This window comes from Stenella coeruleoalba, assembly GCF_951394435.1.
Source record: "Stenella coeruleoalba genome assembly, chromosome: 4".
NCBI lineage: Eukaryota > Metazoa > Chordata > Mammalia > Artiodactyla > Delphinidae > Stenella > Stenella coeruleoalba.
The window spans coordinates 17,986,375-17,999,156 of NC_137149.1; the positions used below are offsets into that span (position 1 = coordinate 17,986,375).

General features: G+C 39.7%; 1 long non-coding RNA gene across 5 annotated transcripts in view; it reads right to left on the reverse strand.

Annotated features, from left to right (window-relative positions):
- LOC307185615 overlaps positions 1 to 12,782 on the reverse strand; it is a 114,447-nt gene that overhangs the window by 20,093 nt on the left and 81,572 nt on the right. For 4 of the 5 annotated variants that reach the window (XR_013828115.1, XR_013828116.1, XR_013828118.1 and 1 more), the window contains exons 4-5: positions 10,841 to 10,967; positions 7,328 to 7,465 (exon numbers count right to left, since the gene is read on the reverse strand). This is a non-coding gene — a long non-coding RNA (uncharacterized lncRNA). The remainder of the gene's footprint in view (positions 1 to 7,327; positions 7,466 to 10,840; positions 10,968 to 12,782) is intronic. The other variant, XR_013828117.1, reaches the window with a different exon arrangement.

The window sequence follows — 12,782 nt, forward strand, 5'->3', positions numbered from 1 at the left end:
AAAAACAAAACAGTTCTGAATAGCCAAGCGAGTTATCCAATATCCTTATTTAAAAACAACAGCAACAACAGCAATAGTTAGGGAATCTAGTTAATGCGGGTAAGAGCATATTCTTTAAATTGTAAGATTCTTTTGCATAAACCAATTGCAGTTTAATGAGGTTTCCCTGTAGTTCATTTCCAGTGAGTTTATTATAAAAGAACATCTGCACTATTCCTACTTTTTAAGAATCCAATCGTTCTTATCTCTATCATGTTAGTTGTTTGTTATCATAAGTTTACCACTTTTTTATTAAAGATAATTGCAATAGAATTATTTCTTGAGAAAGGGAATAGGAAAAAATTAAATCCCAGGAGGAAAAAAGATTCTATCTGACTAACAGCATTATTATTAATAAAGCATGCAACAAGGAAACCAGAAAATATCTTGTTAATTAGAACTGCTCTCGAGTAAGAATTTTCCAAAGGATGTCATAGGCCTCAGTCATGACTGGTTCTTAAATTATATATGTTTACATGCACTGTGGTATTTTTTTAAAGTTTACCAATAACCCAAAAAGCTCTGGGCGCATATACAAAAAATAATTTTTTAAATACCACAATTAAATTAGATTCTGTGGTTAAAAAAAGAAAATCTAAACCTTAAACTACCCCATAAAAGAGGAGGAAAGAAAAAATAACCCCACTGGATAGTCACAGAATGCCAAACCAAAACTAGATACTTTTGTCCCATGCCCCAGATGTCAAAAAACTTGGGATGAAAACAACCACAACCAGCCCTCATGCCACCTTCTATACCCAGCCACACTGCTGGCACACAAACCCCGCATGTGATGTTCCAGTGATAACCATATGTATACATCTGGTCAACTGCTTTCCAAACATAGGAATGACCTATAGACTTTATTCCATCTTTTCTGAGGAGAGAGGCAACATCCAGCTCTGAAACCACAAACCACACCCTAGCCACTTCCTAGCCTCAAACCCGCTGGCCAGCAAAACCTTTGGGAAATGGGCCAAACGGCTATGGAAACCGTACAACTTCAATGTTCTCTTCTGGTCCAGTCATTTACCAGAACTGTAACCCAGTAGCAAAACGCACTGGTTTGAGTCTCAGCATTTTTTGCTTTCCGTCTTCCACCCTCTGGTAGAGATGCTAAAGAGCAATCAAATCTCCAAGTGGCTGCCAGCCAGATAACAACACTGTCCCTCAGATAGTCCAGAGGTAACTGGGGCTTCTGGAGACAACAAAGGACATAAGCACACAGGATCCTACAAGAACAGGCTACAGCTGCAGCAGGACGTGAAACATCTTCGAGAGGAGATCACACCGTGGCACTGGATATCGAAGGAATAAAATACATGCATTCTAAATGCCAAGAGTCCTTTCAAATATCAGATCAAGGTGTGACACGTCATCCGAGTTCCCTGGGGCTGAGGACACAGGAAAGCAGAGTGAAGAAATCTGGTAGCGGACAGCCTTCTTACATCTACCTTTCCAGAGTATAAGACAAAAATTGCTACATGATTTGTCCTTGATTTGTATCGTGATCAATACAATCCTGTAAATAAAGCTCTGGCACCACCTCTGGCTTAGGTAGGTGGTCAATAAATGATATCAACTTGATTTATTCATTTCACAACTCTGACAGCACCTACTACCTACCTGGCAGTCCGTTGATCACCATGATTACAGAGACTAAAATACCTATTTCTTACCTTCAGGGATCTCCTCAGCTCTGTGATGCTAAAGGTCTTCCAGAGCAAAACCAGAAACTGGAGAAGGGCTGTAGAGTATGTAACTATTCCACCAACAGAGAGCTCGCCATCCCACAACTTGAATCCTCAACAATTCCAAAGAGAGTGTGAAAATGGCCAAACTCCAAGATTCCAGGAAATTCAGTATGAAGATGCCACTCAACAGAACAAAGGAGGAATCATCCCAGCACCGTCTGACGGTGGTGCATCTCAGCGTGCAAAAACCATGTCTTTGTTGATTAACACTCCTGATAGTGGACTACAAATATTTCCTTTCATACTTCATGGCACTATACAAATTCAGAAGCAGGAGGGTCCTAGAAATTTAAGTTCTCATTTTAGAAATGAGACTCAAAGAAGTAAACACCCAACCTCAAGTACCTGTTAAGCAAGTGCAAACAAAGGAGTGAAAGGGAGGGAGATAGGAAGGGAAACAAATAGTATTTGCTGAGGGCTGACTGTTTGCCAGACCTTGTTATATTATAAATGTCCACTGCTCACAACCAAATACCGCAAAGTAGGTAGGTATTCGTATCTCTGTTTTACAGATGAGGAAACTGAAGCTCAGATAGGTTAAGAAACATGCCCAAAGCCACACAGCCAACAAACAGGAAAGCGTGTTCATTCAAAAACTCATGGCGCTGTCACAGGCCCCCTTGATCAAGGCTGCTCTTTTGACAACTGCCTCTTTGGAGTAGAAATCAGCTTATCATCCTTGGTAAACTCCCAGCTGCAGCTGACCCTGAATCTTGAGGACTGGTGTGATGTAAAAAAAGGAAAAACCATCCACTAAAGTTTAGTGATCTTTCCTCATCTAGAAAAGTTGATGTTGTTCGGATAACTGTCTCCCCTATAGGCTATCCTTCACAAGGTGTTCTATCTAGGTCTAATTTTCATCTTCACGGTCAACCTTGATATTCACCACGTGCAAGTATTTAGCTTCTAAACCACAAAATTATCAATCTCTAGCACATTATTGTTCTTCAGCTGCCAGAAATCTCTTCAGAGGCCTCATCAGAAGTGGTGGTAATCCTTCAAAATGCCACCTGGCATCTTTTCCAAACTGTTCTGCAACGTTGTCTCAAGCAACATCCTCTCAAGCCACATCCTCCAGGAAGACCTCCAGGAGGTAAGGTCAATACTTTACTGAAAGTCTTCACTACACATGTGGAACTAGCTACAGATGAGGGGCTGTAATATATTTAAGAGGTCACTGTCAGTGCAGAAAGGAAATAGCTGCGTATTCTACTCCCAAGACAAAGTCTGTTTATAGGAATTATTGATTAAAACTATTAAAACAACTTGGGTATCACAGAGTACCTTCCTTTCAGTGATAACAGTCACCAATAAAATTGGCGGTTAAAAGCTATCTTAAAATACGTCCCATGTTTAGGTTTGAAAACACTTTAAGCAGAGCAGGAAATGTTGAATTGTTCTTAGGGGCGTTAAAAAGAAAAACCAATAAGAGGGTCGCATAGCGAGATTTCTTACCTTAACGGCCATAAATGAGACTGCATCTCAAAATCTTTTTTTTTTTAAATTTACCAAATTGCAGGGAGAATGGAGAAACTAGGACTCTGTTGTCCAGATTCTTAAACAACCTGTGCTGCAGTCTTCAATGAATTGTTTAAGCCTCCACTTCCTTTGGTCTGGGTGTTGTTGGGTTGGGAGGGGAAGGAAAAGAGAAAGGGAGCACATCGAAAACAGATGTGGAAATAAATATTTATCAACACAAAATCTTGGCAAACCTTGATCTTTATGTTGCGCTTGCACTGTATCTTCCAAGTTCCCTAGTTCCCCCAATCCCCAAAGCATTTATAGCCAGAAAGGAAGGTCAAAACCTTTTATAGGTTTTCCACAGTGCGAGGGAAGCTTCTTTGGCGAATTCTGGATGCCTCTCCCTTAATCTAATATTAATAAATATTTTTGACCCAAGGAATTCCTGCCAGAGAATGGGAGGAATAAAAGGTTCATTTAGCTGGGTTGTCCTGTCCTTGGACTTCCAGGCAGAATAAACAGCACCTTGTGACAAAGGCGGACCACACGCTGGCAGAGCTCCAGGCAGACACTGGGGGATGCAGTCTGTTTATCAGGCAGCACATTGTCTTAACCAGGATGTGGTCGGCCTTTGTAACAAGAAGTATGCAAATGAGTTTCCCAGGGCCCCAGCACCCTGCCCCCCCCCCCACCACCACCCAACCCCCCATCCACTTGTTCCTTCAGTAGACACAAGCCAACGGTGGCCGTCCTGAGAACAGAAGACAGAGCCACAGAAAGACAAGGGAAGAGGAAGCGGCCAGAATTAACCAGATTAGCCCAATGGCACTTTTCAAGAAACACACGGCAAGGAATGCACCTCCAAACCACCCTGCTTCCAAAAAAACAAAAACAAATTTTAAAACAGGATTGCGTGTTTTTTAAGGTTCAGGAACTAAAAGCATTCCGAAGCTGGCTGATTTATTCCCGGGGCAGGGGAATGCAGTGTGGCTTTAAAATGCTCCATTTTCTCGCAGGAAAACTGCATCACCAGACTCTTCGCAAGACAGCTGCAAGGGCATCCCTCTCACCTTCAGTGGCCTCGTATAGAAAATGGTGCTGAGAAGAGTACCTGTGATATTTGGTTGCTGGGAGGATTAAAGGAGGTAATTAAAGGGAAACAACTTTTAGCACAACGCCCAGCACCTAATCTGGGCTCAGAAAATGTTGCCACGTTTTATATTATGCACATTGTTGAACCATGTATCATAACAGCACAAAGAGTGAGAGGAAAGTACCAAAGGAGAACAGGGGTGGGGAAGGCAATCCTGGAAAGGGAAACAGTACTCCGCCTTCTGGTTTAGAGAGTTTAATGAGTTACTAGCGGGGATAGACTCTGGATCCAGACAGGCCTGGTTTCACATACCCTTGGGAAAATTCCCTAACCCTATCTGAGTCTCAGTTTCTTGACCTGTAGTACGAGCACAACACTTCCTTCACGGGGTTAAACACATGAAAGTGCCTAGCGCTGCACCAGGCCAGTAGGAGCCACTCCACTGTGGTGATTATTTGCTTGTTTTAGTGACACAACGCTATGGTTGGGTTCAGATTCACACTCCGTAGCTGTGTGATATTCAGCAAATGGTTTAACCTCTCTGGGCCTCAACCTCCTCATCAGTAAGCCAGGGAGGATAATAATACCTACCTCACCAGGTTTGCAGTGAGGATTCAATAAACTGCAAGGCCCTTAGACTAGCTCCTGGCACGAAATGAAGGCTGGCCATTCTTGGTGGTGATCGTAGGCTAATTTATTACTTGACATGTACAGTTAACCTCATTTTACTGCTAAATTCATCGAGGCATGGGATGGCTACTTGGCATACCTGTGATCGAGCTGTCATTTCTGGCCATTAGAATTGCACCAGGTATCTTGGCAAACTTTCACATAATCCTAAACACTGACATTAATTATGCCTCATTATTTCAAAATGGTTTCTTCAAAGCAGGCAAATATCCTGATGGTTGGCCACACTGTCTTTACGTCCCTAAAATCCCCTTTCATCTTCTAAAACATCTCTCTCTTAGCCAGGGTCAAGGAATAGGAAAGCAATATCAAAATCATTTTGGAAAAAGAGTCCAGTCTTACAGACTTCTGTTTTGCAGTATGTTTTATACTGGAAAGCGTTTCATCTTGCTACCTCCCCGTTTCTACAGGAACGATGCCGGATACCTTTGTAAGCAAATGTAGATGACCCAACAAACACACGAATGAAGGTATTTCAGAATTTTCTAATGCATTTTAATAAAAGAAGATGTCCCACGTATATGCTTTCCTAGCCCCCCTTTGATGCCTGGAATATAAGACTTATCAGGCTTTATTGTGGTTTTTCTTTCACTTGCCTATCTTTCCAACTACTGAGTATTCAAGAAGAGTGTCTCTGCCTCATTGGGATCTTTTAACTCCTGAGACTGCACAGCAGTGCAGAGTCTTTGCCGAGGTTCAAATCCCAACTTTATCATTTAATAGCCATGTGACCTTGGATAAGTCACTGAAATTCTCTGTGTCTCAGTGCTTTCAACTATAAAGAGAGGATAACAAGAGTACCTCATGAGATTATAAGGATGATTAAAGACCTAATATTCGGGGCTTCCCTGGTGGCGCAGTGGTTGAGAGTCCGCCTGCCGATGCAGGGGACACCGCAACAGTGAGAGGCCCGCGTACGGCAAAAAAAAAAAAAAAAAGACCTAATATTCGGAAAGGGCTCAGAACAGGACTAGACTGAAGGATCATAATAGATGCCATATTATTTTGCTGATATTATTAGTATTATTACTAGTGATAACTGACAGACATATTCCTACTCTCATGCAGCTTACATCTCACTGCTTGAGACCAATAAAGAAATATATCAAAAGAGTAATCAGGTAGTAAATGTACGGTAAAGAACATAAAAAGGGGAGTGTGATAAAATATCTTTGGAAGACTACTTAGATTGGATGGTCAGAAGACACTCTAACGACGTGACAACTGAAAGCAAGACCAGGGAGGAGCCAGCCTTAAGAAGTCTTGGAGAAAGAGCATTCCACAGATGGGGAAAACTAGCCCCAGAGCCATAGGCAGGAAGGAGCTTGTCTAGTTCCAGAGCAGAAGAATGTCAGTGTGGTTTGGCTGGAGTGTGATCAGCGAGGAGGAAAGGGGCAGGAGATGATGCTGCAGAGGTAGGTGTTGGCTAGAGAACAGAGCCCGTGTAGAATCAGGGAGAGAATCGGAATTTTATTTCAAGTGTAAAGAGATGTCTTTGTTGAGTCTTGCAGACTCACATGATCTCATTCATATTTTTAAATAATCACTCTTGCTGCTCTGTAGATTAGAATCAGGAAGATAAATTTGGAGGCTCTTGCTTCAGACCCAAACAAAACAAACAAAAAAGAAGGTAGCTTATATTAGGATGGTAATGGTGGAGACAGCCTAGATGGTGTTGGGATAGGTTTGGAAGATAAAATCAACAGGATGTGCTAATGGTTCAGCAACACAGGTCATTGAGGTAAATATACTTATTAAAGGAAAAAGATGTTCAGGTTACACGGTACTTTTCTTTAAAACTCTGCTTTAGATTTATCTCTGACTTAAAGCACAAAGCAACTCAGAGAGTCAAAATTTGTAAAATGGACATTAAAAAGGGATAAGGCTATAAAAGCATTCTAATAAGTACGAGGAAAGCTGTAAACACCAGGGCTAGCAGCCCTCGTCCCCCGCCATGACCTACAGAAAGCTGCAGGCTTCTAGGAACACGCCCCTCACTGCCTAGTGCCATGTCAACATGACATGAGAAAATTGGCAACATGACTGATTGAGCGGGGGATGGTGGGCGGGGCTGGGCCCAGCAGCCTAGGATGGTGGTGTTTCCTCGAAGTCTGCATATAGCTCGCAAGGACCAAGATGTTCCTATGTCCCCTAGTAGGGGACCCAGAAGAGCTAGACAGGCCAGTGGAGCAACAGAGATGGAGCATCAGAAAAAGTAGAGGCCACGGAATACGAAAACTTCTCACCCCAATGCCAGCACCCCCAAAAGCCCAGAGAACACCAGTCCTACCTCATCAGACCCTTGCAACACAGACCAATAAGGATCCGGAGAATGGTGACGGATCCTGCCAGGTTCCATAAAACAGCCTCTTACACCAAGATGCCGCCTTGAGGACACGCAGGGAGAGGCGAGGGGCATCCGAAAAACCTGCGCATTTACCCAAAAGAGCATGAGTAAGCAAGGGGCCTGGGATACCATTAATTAACAAAGTTCTGGTTTCCTTCCTTTCTAGCAGGGTAAATGGCCTATGAAGAAAATTAGCTCAGGTGTGGAAAATAAAGGAGCTATGGTTTTCTTTGCTCATCTAATTTATAATTATTGCATTTGTAATACAATCATAAATGTTGGTCACAGTATCAGTACTAGGTAAGATTAAATTCAATCAAACATGTTAAGCAAAACAAAGAAAACTTTATGATAAAGAATACAATCGACAATGAGAGTATAGTTTAGATGCACAAAATAGTTATTTTAAATTCATATAGAGACCATGAGAAATGCAAAGAAAAATAGACCAAAATATAAGATTAGGGGACTTTAAATCACAATTTTAGTCCACGGAAACTCAATTAGAGAAAAAATAATTAAGCATGTTGGATGTCAATTAGATAACTGATGAACATGAACATAATAGATATATAGAAATTACTATCCTAATTTTTAAAAAATACATCTGCTTTACAAGAATTTATGGGACATTTATAAAATTCTGACCATAAATCAAACCAAAAAGAAATAGAAATAGCACAGAATACATAATCTGACTGTGACCTCCAGTGATATTAAACTATAAATAAAGAGGAGGAAAAGGAGAAAAAGAAAAGAAGGACAGGAAGAAGAAAAAAATTAGATCTCATAGAAATTAAGAAATTTACTTTGAATCAACACTTGGGTCAAAGAAAAAAACAAAACTAAAATTTCGAAATATCTACAAAATAATAATGAAATACATTACATACTAAAACATATGTAACAACCTAAAACTCTTAGGGTTTAAACCACAGTCATAAACACATTGTTAAATAAGAAAGAATGAAAATAAATTGAGCGTTCAAGTCAATACACTAGAAAAAGAACAACAAAATAAAATTAAGGAAGTGTAAAAAGGATGAAAAAAGTGAATTAGGGAAATTAAATTGGTTAATTTTACAATACTAAAAAATAAGAGTACTAGTGATAAATAAATCAAATAACTGACTCCTTGAAATAACAAACCATTAGCTGGCCTAACCCAGAAAAAAAGAAAGTTAACAAAATTAGAAAGAAGAAGAAATAGCCACAAATATGGAGAAATTTGAAACAATCATAAGAGACACTCAGACGAACGAATATGTATTTATTCATACTTTTGGAGTTGGTCTAAGACACTTCTCATATACTGCATTTCTTTTTGGTGTTCCTATTATCAATGTCAAAAAATGTCATAGCAAGGCAAAAGAATTTTTACATTATTAAATCAAGAAAAACTTCAAGGTTGTTTAAATAAAACTTTTGTGGATTTTTGGTTTCTGCTGTTGTCAGCGGCAATTTTTTTTTCTCAGAGCATCTCTCCCTGACTGGACTGATTACTTCATGGTCATAACAATGATTAGGTTACATTTCTTAAGTGATTTTATCCTAAATATAGAATTCTCTGATGGGGCTAAATCTTAGCATCAGCAGGAAATGATATGCTAAGTATATTCTCAGCCTCCAACCATCCCCAAAACTACCGGTCAAATAAATTCCACCAATTTACTCTAATTAAAGCTAAAAAGTGTCGTGTGTGCTTTAAATGTCAGTCAATTTTGAGGTAATTATACCTGAAAGCAGGAATCCATCAGGGTCTCTTTTTTTAGAATTAAATTCAGATGGGAAGTAAAGGAGTCAAGGGATGTTTGCACATAATTAGTTCCATTCCCATCTTCCTCGGCTGTTTATTGACAGTACAAGAATTGGTGCATTTTTGGAAAGATATATAAAGGGTTTTTTTTCTCATCTCCATTCCATTTCCTTCAACTGGGTCAATTTCATCGTGAATTTATATGAAACTGAGATTTCAATTTGAAGGGGAAAATGCAACCTAAAATATGGGAATAAACCCTTACACTTGTAGAATGCTTTACAGTTCTCAAAGTGCTTTCAGAGACACCATCTCATTCCATTCTCACAATAGCTCTTAAGGTAACATCATCTTTATTTCAGATAAAGAGGATCAGAATATGCCACCCCAAAACAGCCCACTTTGGCATAAGGATTATTTTGTGCTGAACACAATTAAGAAACAACAGACAAGGAGGAACCTCTCTGCCCTCCCCCTTATTTCCTAACAGCAGAGCATCAATTTGTCTTTGCGAAGTTGTCCTCCTTCCCCTCTCCCGTGCCAGGAAGAGGAGAATTTCTCAGTCACTGAAGATGGCACCCTTGAGTCTGCATAACAAGCCTTATTAAAATAACTCTTATCTTCCATTAGTTTCCCCCATATATTTACCTTCTTACAATTTACCGCCCCCTAGAAGCCCAAATCCCTTTTCCTTTGTCATTACTTTCCACAATTTACTGCCCTTTGTTAAATGATGTTTAATCTCCCAAGCCTAACCACTTCTATGGGTTTTCACTTCTTTTCTGTGAAGCTCCCATGTGCATGCAAAATAGACCTTTTCTCCTGTTAACCTGTCTTCTGTCAGTTTAATTCACAGGTCCCATTCACTAAACTTAAAAGGGTGGAGGAAAGGATTTTTTTCCTCTTCTGCAAGATCAAAACACTTGCCACAAGATTGTACCTCAAGCAAACTTACTGTGTGCACAATTACTTCCCCCTCACGCACCTACAGCAGACATTACTAATTCATCAAGTTGCTCTTTTCTGCTGAGGCCAAACATTCCCAGAATCCTCAACAGTTTCCATGAAACCCCTTTGCTATGCCTGCATTACGATTCCTAATAATGTTCACAGTGTATTGAACATGACAAGTTTTCTTCCTTGCTCCAGGGAGAGCCCTCTTTGACAACAGAAAATCATCTCTGAATCTCCTTCCTTGAGAATCTTTATCCGTATCACTTTGTTCTAAAGAATTTTCTGAAATTAAAAAGACGTAATATTTCCTACAAACTTGGTGAGACTCCTAGAGTCTCTCACTCAGAATCCGTAATGCACCCTTTTCCACAGAACTGGCATGAGGCCAATTCTTGGGCTCTTTCTCTTTGAAGAAACATCCTTTTTCCTGGTTGACCATTTTCAGTGTTAGCCAGGGGCCGTTCTCTTGACTTCTGGGGAAAGCTAATGTGGTCTGGCAAAGACTCTTCATAGAGCGATTCTCCCTTGAGAACTTATCAATTTACACATGTCCCGAGGTTTGCCAGTACAACAATCTCAATTTCTTCCTCTCGGCTGTCACACCAATTTCCTCAGCACAGAAAAGCTTAAGAATTGAGGGGAAAAAAAGTGAATCAGACCTCAACACTACTGACAGAGTCTCTTACTGTAAAATTGTTTTATCTTTAAATGAGGTACATCAAAAGGTGAAATAAAATTCATATAACCTTTCCAATCATTTCTACTTTTTGATATGTTCTGATCGGCCACCAGAAAAGAACTTTTATCCAATGAGTGCGGATGAAGTCAGCTGTTCTCATTACTGAAGTTTCTTCAGCATCAAGATTACACGGACTAAAAACAAAATTTGAGAAAATGAAGCAGTTTATTATTTCTCTATTTTTTAATTGATCAGCATGTTCCAGAGATTATACATTGAATTTGTTGCAGATTCCAGAAAAGGGTTGTATTTTCAGTGTTACTGAACTGGAGTGAGAAAATGATATAGTAAAAGAGAGAACAAATCACCACTCTCCTTCTTTTTAGAAGTATCTGTCTGGGGCTTAGGACTCTCTCTACACCGTGATATAAGCAAGTTTGTGATGAAACATTAATGGCCAATAATACCCCTCTACCACATAAAATACATGTATTTGAATATGTCCGAAGGAAAAAAAAATGTGAGTTTTCAAACACTAAAGAAAAAAGATAATGTTGCACAATAGGTTCTTTCACCACCCCTAGAATCTTACCCTATGTGTAGGTCTATCGCTCCTAAAATTAGAGCCTCACTAGCAGCCAGAGTGTTGAAAATAATCACATCCATGAACCACAGTTTTGTTTAGACTTCTATTATGAAGGACAACTGGAGTCAAAAACAAAGATAAAAATAAGCAGTTATACTAGGACTACAGGTCCACCCATCTCCTGAATGGCCTGAAACAATGAGAGTTTAATTTCATCTGTGATCACCAGGAAAACTGAATGTTCAGGCTTGAAAGTAGAAACAGGAAAAATGGATCCAATAAAATTAATCTTACCTTATCTTGGGTTGGGTCAATCCCGTGATGCTAGAGAAAAAAGTTAATATACATACCCTTGTTTTTACAAACATTTGCTCATTTCAACATCAACCATAAGAAAGAGTCGTGGCCTAGCTTAGAATGTTTGTCACCTGACATCTCAAAAATTTTAAAACATGCTGTAGGACCAGCTGGATGTCTCCAAAAGAGAGCTTGAATACTCAGAAGTACTCAGGAGTTTGATTTTAATTTCATAATTTGGGCGGGATATAGAGTAATACAAAAGGGAAAGGTACATAATAATTGAAAAGGTATCAATTCCTGCAGATACTTTAAAAACTTTAGGTACAGCTAAAGGTACACCTGCAGAATCAAAAGAGAATCTGTTTTGATCTTCATTACTATACATTATCAGTTTTCTCCTTTAAAAACTGGTCTTTTTCTGATGGGTGAGTTGATACCGAGTTGTGGGCCACAGGTGCTCAGCCTTCCTTCTCAACTTCAACACTAACTCTACCATAAATTGCATAATAGAGGTGCAAGATGTTTGTTATTGATAACGATGTGGGTGATCCCAATAATTTAGATCAGGGTTCAGGAAACTATGGCTCCAAATCTAGCCCATGGCCTATTTTTCTAAATAAAATTTTATTGGAACACAGCACACCTATTCACTCACATATCATTTATGGCTGCTTTCATGCTACAAAGGCAGAGCTGAGTAGTTGGGACAGAAATCTCATGACCCACAAGGCATAACAACATACTTACTATCTGGCCCTTTAGCAGAAAAAGTCCTAAAACTCTCAACCTAAAAGATCCCTTAGGAGTCATTAAATAAGTGGTAATTGTCACAAAGTGTTTTCATGTACGACAAGTCACAACATAAAAGTGTTCTTTAGAATTTGGTGTCTTGTAAGTCCGTCAGTCTCACCTTCAACCTCCCCCTGTGTCCAAGGCCCTGATCTCCTTGTTTGCCTCCCCTCCCTATCTGGGGTTAGTCACAGAAGAACAGGACATAGGGCGCCATAGATTTTTCTTCCTTAGTAACCACAATGTAATGAATATTGAGGGAAAGGCAATGCTAAAAAGGTTCTTAAAATGCATTAGAAGTAAACAGCAGGGATTGTAAGTAAACTTTTATTCT